The sequence below is a fragment of the Carassius carassius genome, chromosome 21, assembly GCF_963082965.1.
Source record: "Carassius carassius chromosome 21, fCarCar2.1, whole genome shotgun sequence".
Lineage (NCBI taxonomy): Eukaryota > Metazoa > Chordata > Actinopteri > Cypriniformes > Cyprinidae > Carassius > Carassius carassius.
The window spans coordinates 18,043,201-18,054,705 of record NC_081775.1 but is presented as its reverse complement, the minus strand read 5'-3'; positions in this window follow the sequence as shown (position 1 = coordinate 18,054,705).

Genomic DNA, 11,505 nt, shown 5'->3' with positions numbered 1-11,505 from the left:
AAAAGCATCACAATAAACCAGAAGAAGAAAACACATTCACGTCTTGGATAGCCTGAGACTGACTAAATTATCAGCAAATTTTCATTTTTGTGAATTTGTAAGGGCCCTAATTGGTCATGATCTCTTCAGATGATTTTACAGATCTGATGTGATGAATTAATTTTTAAAGATACAAATGTGCCCCGCTGCAATATTTCGAATCACTTTGACCCTGAAACACATACACAAAACAAATAGTTTTATTCACAAAAATAAACATAAAGTCTCATACTTTATGCCATTACTTTCTAAAGCAAACTGATGGCGAGACTTGATCCTGAAAAGGTTGACTAAGATTTTATTTTTGCTTTAGTCCAAAAAAAAAATCAAAATGAAAGTGACTTGACATTCAGCCAAGTATGGTGACCCATACTCAGAATTAGTGTTCTGCATTTAACCCATCCGAAGTGCACACACACAGAGCAGTGGGCAGCCATTTATGCTGCGGTGCCAGTCGGAGGTTTGATGCCTTGCTCAAGGGCACCTAAGTCATGGTATTACCGGCCCGAGATTTGAACCCACAACCCTAGAGTTAGGAGACAAACTCTCTAACCACTAGGCCACGACTCCCTAGTGTGTTTCTGGTTCAATGTGGCCTAGTGATGGAGCAGGTCACAAATATTTTTATGTAGTCTCTTGCTTAATATAATATGAATTGTATACTAGAAATAAATTACACGCAAAGAATCTTTTAAAAACCACCAGAGAACATTTTTTCATGTATTATTTTATTAATAGACTTTTTAATATTATTTTAACTTACTGATGATGGCAAAAATCTAATTATACATAATCTGTATTCTATTCTGTATTCTATAAAGACACTATTTTAGAAAAAAAATAAAAATATATACGTATATATATGGTAGGCCTATATACACTACCATTTAAAAAAAAATGTTTTTAAATGAATACTTTGTCTTTTATTCAGAAAGGATACAATAAACTGATCAAAAGTGACTGTAAATACATTTATAATGTTACACATTTCCATTGAAAAATAATGCTGTTCTGTTGAACTTTCTATTAAATAATAAATTCAAATATATTAAACAGCACAACTGTTTTCAACAGTAATATGAATTCTGAAGATATTAGCTTTTGCCATTACATAAATAAATTACATCAAATATATATATATATATACACACACATATATATTCAAATAGAAAGTTAAATTTGACAATATTACTGTTTTTCATGTTATTATAAAATTTCTAATTCATATCAAAACTCACACTCCTCTTCTTACACAGTTACACTTGCCCAGCACTACTGCTCCATTACCCATAATCCCTCAGTCAACTATCTCAACACTGTCAAACACAGAACTTTTTATATTCATCCAGTCTCTCTCTCTCTCTCTCTCTCTCTCTCTCTCTCACACACACACATAGTTGTACTGTGAATGTGTGAGTAGGTGGTGCAACGACAGAGATGAGCAGAGGGTCATTATCAAGAAACAGACACATATTACCAAAAAGGAACACAGACAGGTGCACATAGTTCAAAATCAAAGACATTTTCATAAAGTTTCTGCCTTTTTGAAGCACTAATCAGACCGGAAGCAAGAGAGAGAGAAAGAGGCCTGAGAAAGTAAGTTCTCTGTGCAGAACAAATGCACAGTAGCTTATTAGAGGAGAAGAGAGGTTTCCTCTGCGGCTTTACAGTCTGAGTGAGCACCCAATTTACAGAAGGCTTGAAATGTGAAAGGTCAGAGAGACACAGATCAATTATGTATTAAACTGATCTCAGACTGTTAAACGTCTTGATGAAGCTGACTGTTTTGTTCATTCAAAGACAGACTGTTTTGCTCAGTTGCAGGTTTACGATGCTGCCAGAGGAACAACAATTTTTTCCTATATGATCCTTGCATCTCACAGATTTTCTGCTCCAAAATGATTTTCATTTAGAGACTAATCTCCTAATATCACTCTTTTCATCCATCCATCCTTCTGTTGTTTTATCCTTCCTTCTTTTCCTTATCCTCTCATACCTAATCCTTCTCTTGTTCTCCTGCTAGTGGCATGCAACGGCCGTTTTTGTATCCCGGTTTCTCCATAATCCAAAGCATTTCAGGAAAAACAAGTAAAATCTGGGATTAAGTTTCGGTGGCCTTGTGGTGGAAGACAAATCTCTCACTCTCACTGGCTGTTTATCACACCGCTTTCTTCACAAAAGCAGCTTTTGTACTTATCAGGATAAAATCAAGCGAATGCATGTGGAAGTCTAGGGGGTGATACAAAACACACATTGTACACACACATACAAAAAAAGTCCTCCTGGGAATCTTGTGGGCTGCTTTTAGTAAAAGAAAATGCTTGTGGATTGGAATCAGAAACAAAGAGCACATCCATCCAAAGAAGGATTAGCAGTTTTATCAAAGAAGAACAGACTTTATTGGATAAGTAGGTTGAAATGTGAGGCTTTCAAGATAACAAAAGTTATTATCTGAATCCTGGCCATCAGGATAAAAGGACAACAAATGTTCACGTCTGTAAAGTAGGGGGAATATATATAATATATATATATATATATATATATCTTTTTTTTTTCTTTTTTTTATTATTATTATTTTTGCGTTATTTGTATTATTATTATTTTTTACTAACTAAATATTTTGCAATATTATATGGGTCAATGGTGTGACACTCATTTTGTGGTTCTGTTTATTTTATTCTATTTATTTAATTTTATCATTATTATTATAACAAGTTTTAGTACCATACTATATAAATACTATCTGAAAAAGTCACCAACATGCAGAAACATCTAGGGAATTTTTTTAAATGTTGACATATAAACACTAATTCACACTGCAACGCTGTAAATGTTTCATTTGGCCCAGTTTCACAAACTATTCATTCACGTCTCAAAACAAAGACAAAAACTATAAACACGTTTTCAATAATGTTCCAAGTTTCTCAATGTTTTCTACAAAACTGTACACAAAAATGCCCTTTTTTTATCATGTTCTCAATTAGAAAACACAAGCAGGCAATATAATTAAATAAAGTCATCCTTTAACCTAAACCCATGTATCCATTTGTGAACTCTAAAGTAGCAAACTGATGGCACACCAATCAGAATCTTAGAATAACATAAATATGGCCAAGTGATAATGTGCTTTGGAAAAGAAATCCTAGTGATGGGAGACAAAGAGGAAGGGAAAATTAAGAGGACGGGGTCAAAGGTCATTTGTTCCTGAAATACAAAGCAGTACATTTGACCATGTTTCTTGTGCATGGCATGACCATGAGGCAAGCTGGCATACAGGGTCATCTACAGGATTTTATACTTCTTACAAATACAGTGCAATTACAGTGCACAGTAGCAGTACTTCTGATTAGAGAACATTCACTATTCTGTGTTCAGTTGTTTAAGTCAGATTTGTAACTGTCAAATTGATTTGTAGCTAAGTATCTCTGACATGTATACTTTGCAGAACTAAGAGACAAGTCTTTTGTCAGAAGACTAAGAAACTGCTATAGCATGGCAATATGGTTCACTACTGTAATGCAGTTTTGGTAAGAATGTGGAATGTATTTAATTTTACTGTAATGTGATAGGATACTATACAGTGTTGAATACCAAGTTCATTTTCAATTCCTTAGAATGTGAACTTTTCTCTTCTAGTGCTTTTCATCTACTTTAAGATCAATTTACAGTAGTCTAATGAAAATAAACTTTTCTAAAAGCTTATTGTTGAATTTGACTGTATCTTCACTCTCTCTATTTATGTTGTGTACTGTAATAGACAATGACTTGCAAAATGATTTGTCAGTGTCAGTGACATACAGCCAAGTATGGTGACCCATACTCAGAATTTGTGCTCTGAGAAGTGCACACACACAGTGAACACACACCCAGAGCAGTGGGCAGCCATTTATGCTGCAGCACCCAGGGAGCAGTTGGGGGTTCGGTGCCTTGCTCAAGGGAACCTTAGTCTTGGTATTGCCGGCTCGAGACTCAAACCCACAACCACTAGACCACGACTTCCCCATGTCAAACATTTAAGGATAAGCAAATAGGATTTCACAAACCAGCTGGTACCATTATATCATGAGGTCATTAAAGTAATTGAAAACACATGCAAACTTTCACACAAAACACATAGTGAGAGTACTTGAGCGCTTGCCACTTCAAACATTCAACTATGCTAAAACATCCAAAAATATTCTGTACCACCTGTTGAAAGTCAACTACTGGCTCCTCGTCTCTGTGCAGAGCTCTCACAATAAAACCTGTGTGGTATTCATCAGCATTAACACAATGCAACAGCGATGCTTTTTTATCTCAGAAAAAAAAACAGACATCTGTTTGCAGCCCTCTATGCCTGCACTGCTTTTATGGATCTCTAATTTAATGTGTCCCTTCTGTTCTGCAGAATAATATCACCCACAGCACTGCTTACAGCTGGATCATCATCACTTAACAATAGGCAATTATCGGCGCTCTAACCAGCAGCTGCACTCTCTGAAGGACAAAGAGGAATTCCAAACTGTCCAAAGTTGAAAGAGCTGCTAAACAACATATTATTCTTTCCATATAACTTTAGAAAGAATGACTTTTGCCCACCAATTAACAGTAACCATATGTTGCTCATTTATGGAACTATAACTGCTGTTTATATTAGCATTAGCCTTTAGCACCTCAAAGGGCATATTTATTATGAGCAGCACATAATCTCTCAATTATAAATAAGAAATGTTAAAAGCTGGCTGGCTGTTTCATGTGATTTGTATGAAATATCAGGACCATTTAAAAAACATCAGCATCTTAATCTTCAGAATTATTTTCTAGAGAGAGAGAGAGAGAGAGAGAGAGAGAGCAAGAGAGAGCAGATCTGTCCTGTAAAATTTTACTGCCACCTAGTGGTCCGTTTCATAGTTTTATATAGTTTAATTTTCAGACATTCATTTAAATATTAAATTACTCAAAAGTAATTAAAACCAATCAGGAAAATTATATTGGAGGTGTTTTTTTTTTTTGTTTTTGTTGGAATAGTGAAGATAAGAACAGTTCACCTAACAAACTCCTCTTTAACAGAACTTGCAGAGAAAATATTAAGATGCACAAGACAAACTCGTGTAACACATGACTTTACCTCAGCACCTGCGAATAACGTTGCTGTGTAATCTGAGAAAGAAAGAGCAGATCTTTAGATCTGACTCATCATCAGAGGTCTACAGTTCTGTGGCTTTCTGCTGTTGCAGGATCAGCAGCCTTACATAAACAGCAGGTGGCGCTTTAGTTTAGACCAGCGGTCACAGCAACAGAAGTCACATACTGTACCAAGAAGACAGAAAACAGGCAAACAAGTAAAACATAATCGCAAACAAAAGCTAACCTTGCAATTCTATCAGTGGCGTAGCATCTGGAATGTTGTTCCAGGAACATGTTGTACTTGGTGAAATCACGCTCGCCGCAGGTGCCCGGGCAGTTTGGGGGCCCGCCGAGCCCAGGGGAACTTTTTGTTGAAATGGGGAGTGAATAGAGCTCTGCACGGGCCCGGCCCTTGTCCAACAGCTTACCAGAATTCTCGCCCCAATTCTGACTGGAGCCCATGTCTTTCTTCCATCTTTTCTCCATACACAGCTGCTGTTGCAGCCATTACCATATTTAAGTTTTGGTTTTTAATGGCAAAGTGGTCATTTTTTTTTTTTACTTCTTTATTAAATTAATTAAGAAATATGTTTTGAACATTTAATGTTTGTTAAATTCTTTTTTTTTTTTTTTTTAGGAACGAGCGGCCAAATGCATGAAGCGCGATGAGCATATGTTTAATCAATTTAGCCGTCTTCTCAAATCAACACAACTTGCCTAAAATAAAATCTATGGATTAAAAACTTGATCCATCCATAATCTATGGATTAAAAACGTCACTTCATGCTTTTAACCATATTAATAAAAAAACAAAAATACTTAAAGGCAGGGTAGGTAATACATGTATAAACAACTTTCTTCCAAATTTGTTTAAACTTTCTATATATATCAATGCATAATTAAAATGTAAGTACTCTGATAAAAAGAGTATAAAAATCGAGTGACTCTAGACCGTTTAATCTGTATTAAACACAGCTCATTATTTCCATTTCGGGACGAAACATAGGATTGGCTTAGGCGACTGTCACTCTCTCGCAACCATGGCAACCACCCTTTTGCCACACATGACCTGCCCACTTGCGCGTGCACGTTTGATTTGAGGAAACAGCATGTTTGATTCAACAGGCACGGATCCTAGGAATACCAAAACAATGGCAGAGAAACAGAAAGCAAAATTCACAGTACCAGCCTATGCAGTTAGTGAAGGCAAACCAGGCAAAAAAAGGAAGACAGTAACAGTACAAGAAAAGGCAATGAACAAAAAGTCTTTGGATAAACAAAGAAATAAAACGCGAGTTAATATCGGCTTGGCTTTCCAGCGATGGCGAGAACTGAGGGAACTCAAGGGGCTGAAAAGTGGCTGAAAAGTGACTCCTTGATGGCTTTATTTCTGCTGGACAGGTAAATCTTTCTTTTTGTATTTTGATCATACATATTTTTTTCATGAAGCATGTGTCATTAGCACACGTAGCTGCGTAATATAGCTAACATAACATTACTTAGCGAGCCGTAGTAGAGGCTTTGGAAGGAGCCCAGAAGGGAGGGGGTGGAGTGAATGGAAATAATGAGCTGTCTTTAAAACAGTCGTGAGAGGTCTACAGTCACTCGATTTTTATACTTTCTTTTTCAGAGTACTTACATTTTAATTATGTATTGATATATAAATAAATTTTAAACAAATTTGGAAAAAACGTTTTTTATAAAAAATTATTTACCTACCCTGCCTTTAAATGTGCGCTATTAGGCACATATGTGATTGTTTGTGCCAAAAGGGGAAGCTGAAGCATGCTTGAGGCGCCAGCGCGATCTCTCTCTCTCTCTCTCTCTCTCTTAGTGGTTAGTAAAAAAATACGTAATTTTTGCTATATATATATATATATATATATATATATATATATATATATATATATATATATATATATATATATAACAAACAGGATATGGGCATATTGCATCTCTGACTTGAGCAGGAGGGCTTCACAAAAATGAACCGAAACTCAGTGAATACTTGCCTCATAGACATGATAAACATATATATAAAATGCTTTGAATTACTAGGTTATTTAAAAATAAATCAAATCCTGTAGCTCAAGTGGTAGAGCACTGCATTAACAAGTGCAAGGTTGGGGGATCGAATCCCAGGGAACACATGTTAAGAGAAAATTGTTAGCCTGAATGCAATGTAAGTCGCTTTGGATAAAAACGTCTGCTAAATGCATTAATTTAATTTAATTTAAATTGAAAACAAAACTCATTCATAATGCAATCTGTAAAGTGTCCAGTTGAGGAGATGAGTCAGGATCGTCAAATCCATCTTTGTGACACTGACTCAGGAAACACTAGTTTATTAACAAATAATTCAAATATCCCCTAACAGTTTTTATTATTTAAATGTTTTACTTTTTTGTTGTTGTTGTTTGTTTGTTTGTTTTGGCCGCTGTGCCAAATGTGTTTGTCGAATGAATGCCGAATGTGTTTGCATTCAGTACAAATATAGCCCATGGCGTCATTTTAGTGCCACATTGAAAAATAACTAAATAAGATTAACAACATACTATTTTCGGAATATTGTAAAAATTATAATTATTACACATTGTTTTGCATATGGGCCCGGGGCTGACTTGCTACACCACTAACCTCAATTCTAAATCATTTGACATATCTTAAACTCCTTAAACTTTAATTTTAACAACAATGCAACCAGAGATGATTTCCTGTTTCTTATTACACACAGCAGGTTGTCATCTTAGGGCTATATAGATCATATACATATGAAGTCATCACATCATAGGTTAATATTGTCATTTATATGGAAACAGCAAAGTGCTGACAGATTGTTCGACGGAACACCATAACAAGATGGTAAAGTTAGACAATCTTTAAGTTGGCTTGAAAAAGCCTAGCCAGAAAGTTTGTAAAAGTTTTAAAAGCTTGAAGTTTGAAGATTTTCAGTTTGAATTAGTTTGAAATACTTAAAATAGTTTTAAAAGTTAAAGTTTGAGTATTTTGAAGGCAATAAAGTCTATCAGAAGAACAGATACAGAAAAACTGATTGCTAGGGTACCTGGGTTGGCATCAAGGGTGGTTGCTAGGGTACTCAAGGTGGTTGCTAGGGTGTTTATAGGGTACCTAGGGTAATTGCTAAGGTATTGCTATGTGGTTGCTAGGGTACTTGGGGTGGGTGCTAAGCTGTTGCTAAACAGTTGGTTAGGTGCCTGGGCTGGTTGCTAGGTGATGTTATGCAGTTGCTAGGGTGTTCAGTGTGGTTGTTAGGTTGTTGCTATGCAGTTGTTAGGGTATTTAAGGTGGTTGCTAAGAGGCTGCTATGCAGTTCCTAGGGTATTTTTGGTGGTTGATATGGTATTGCTATGTGGTTACTAGGGTAACTGGGGTGGTGGTAAAGGTGTTGCTAGGCTACCTGGTTTAGCTGGTAAGGTGTTGATGTAGATGCTAGGGTACCCAAAGTGGCTGCTACGGTGTTGAAAAGCTACCTGGGGTGGGTACTAGGGTGTTGCTATGCGGTTGTTAAGGTACTTTGGGTGGTTGCTATGGTACCCAGGCTGTTGTTAGGGTGTTGCTATGCAGTTGCTAGGGTACCTATGTTGGTTGCTAGTCTTGGAGGCTGCCCGGTGGTTGGCACTGGCATCAGAGAAGTGCATTAGGTATCTTTATGTGCTGTCTGTGCATCAATTGTACATGACATTTTGAGTTGTTGTTGCATCTGAGCGCAGCATACCCTGATGGCAAGCGTATATAGGCTACATCACTCCTCCCTCTCTCTGTCTTTAAGATATTTATGTAAAACTGGCATCTGTCAGATGTTTGTACACAGCAGATGCTTTCCAGATCAAGCGACCTTTAACAGACATCTTGACTTGCAGACGTACGTGTGGTATCTGGTAATACCACACAGGAGTGGACAGGAGTGCACTTCCGTTCAAGCTGCCTGCCCTGTCAAATCTCTGACTCAGAGGAAGAGAAGAGATTTCATGCTCTTGTACAAGATGTATTCAGGGACAGTGAGCAGACCAGCTTTTTGTGCCTGTGTGATGCCGCTACTTGAATGACGTTTTTTTGTGTCTACAGCATATAAGACATGCCTGTTATTACAAATACCTGCATGGGTGCTCAAGTGCTCCACGAGGGGTGTGGAAACTTCATGGGCATGGATTAAGATGTTCGTGCGACTGCCAGTTGGGCATCACTGCACTGTTGACTAGACATCACTGCAGCAACGGTAACTATGTGGTAACTATGTCGGTGCATACCACAAGATTTTTTAAACCACAGGCCATCACTCCCTTGTAAAATAAAGGTGTATGTGGCAGTGCTGGTCCCTTAAATTTAGTTCAGCGTCTTTGTGGGGCATGTATATAGGTATTCAAGGACAGGCTTTAAGATGGTTTAGATCTCACCTGTCCGATCACTACAACTTTGTTTATTTAAATGGGGAGTCATCTCATTTATCACCAGTAAAATACGGAGTGCCACAAGGATCTGTCCTAGGTCCTCTGCTATTTTCAATATACATGTTGCCCCTTGGTACTATTATTAGAAAATACGGGATTAGTGTTCACTGTTATGCTGATGATACTAAACTATATATATCAACGAGACCAGATGAAACTACTAAATTATTTAAGCTAACTGAGTGTGTTAAAAATGTAAGCGATTGTATGACCAATAATATTCTCCTATTAAATTCGGATAAAACAGTGATATTACTTTTTGGACCAAAAAACAGCACACAGAATCTCGTAGATTACAATTTACAACTATGGATGTACTGTTACTTCCTCTACAGTCAAGAGTCAGTCCGAGTGTTATATTAGACAGCAAATTGTCTTTTGAAACCATATTTCCCATATTACACAAACTCTGTACTGGCTACCTATTAAGTTCCGTATCAGGTACAAAATATTATTACTTACCTATAAGGCCCTAAATTGTTTAGCTCCTGCGTACCTAACTAGTCTTCTACCACGCTATAATCCATCATGCTCCCTAAGGTCACAAAATGCTGGACTTTTGGTAGTAAACTCTGGAAAAGCCTTCATGATAATGTTCGGCGCTCAGAGACACTCTCTCTGCCAACACATTTCTTTCCCCAAGAATTATTATCCTTTAGCTTTGGTAAAAAAATAATTCATTTTACTTGGTTGGAACAGCAGCTACATTAATTATGTCTCTATTTGTTTCAGTCTGGATCCAGAACATCTTAGAATAGATGACGTCAAACCCTCAGAGGACCTCAGATGATGCTACCCCTGAAGCATACAAAACTACCACATTTTGCTATAAGTGTGATTCCATCATATAATAATTGCTGTTAATAGTGTTCATCGTGTGTTTGATTACGTCTTTAATTGATTTTTCCATACATTTCTGGCCATATGCACATAAACTGGGTCACCACTGATAAGCTACTACTAAATATTGTAGAAAATTAATTTTCTCTAAAGTTGCTTTGCAATGATTTGTATTATAAAAAGCGCTATACAAATAAACTTGAATTGAATTGACAAATTTGGAAATAAAATGATACATTTATTAAAGAAAATATCCAGCAAGATATATCCTAAACCCTTAAAGACATTATTTTCGAATACTTTGATTCTGATCCTACAAAAAATAAAGCTTGTTTTGTTATAAATGTAATTTATTTTCTTGCCAAATTTTATATTCATAAATGTAAGTTCACTCATATTTAAATTTAAAGAGTTTTAAATGTATCTTAATACTGTTTCATCTTCAGTAAAGAAGAAAGCAAGAAGAACTACATTAATTTGTAATGATTTTAATTTGTACAGTTTAATTGATGTATAAATGATCATCTTACCCTCATGGTTTACTTTTTTTCTCTTTAGTTTTTCGTATTTCACCATTATTTTATGTCTTACCAATAATCATTATTGTTTTCTTTTCTTTTCTTAATTTTCTTTCTGTGTTCTGATGACATTGATACATTTTGATACATGATACAACGTGTTATGCAATTACTGTCATCTCTGTTCTGTTTATAAGCATAATAATAATAATAATAATAGAAAAAAAAAACATTTAACTTAAAAAAAAAAATAAAATAAAATAAAATAAAAAACAGGTTTCTTCACTCTTCACCAGATGGCGCAAGAGCGTGATATCCCATAATCATGTTGTACCTTGTTTCCCTTCTTCTGGGAACAGTAGTTATATGCATAACTTACATGACATACCAACGGTTTATTAGGGCTTTCGATTTATAACTAATTTTAATAATATCGCAGTATTTATTTATTTGTATCTAATGCATCCAGTTCAGTATGTTTTTGCAATTTACAACCAAGATTAATCATACAAGCAGTAATTTCTGACTTACAA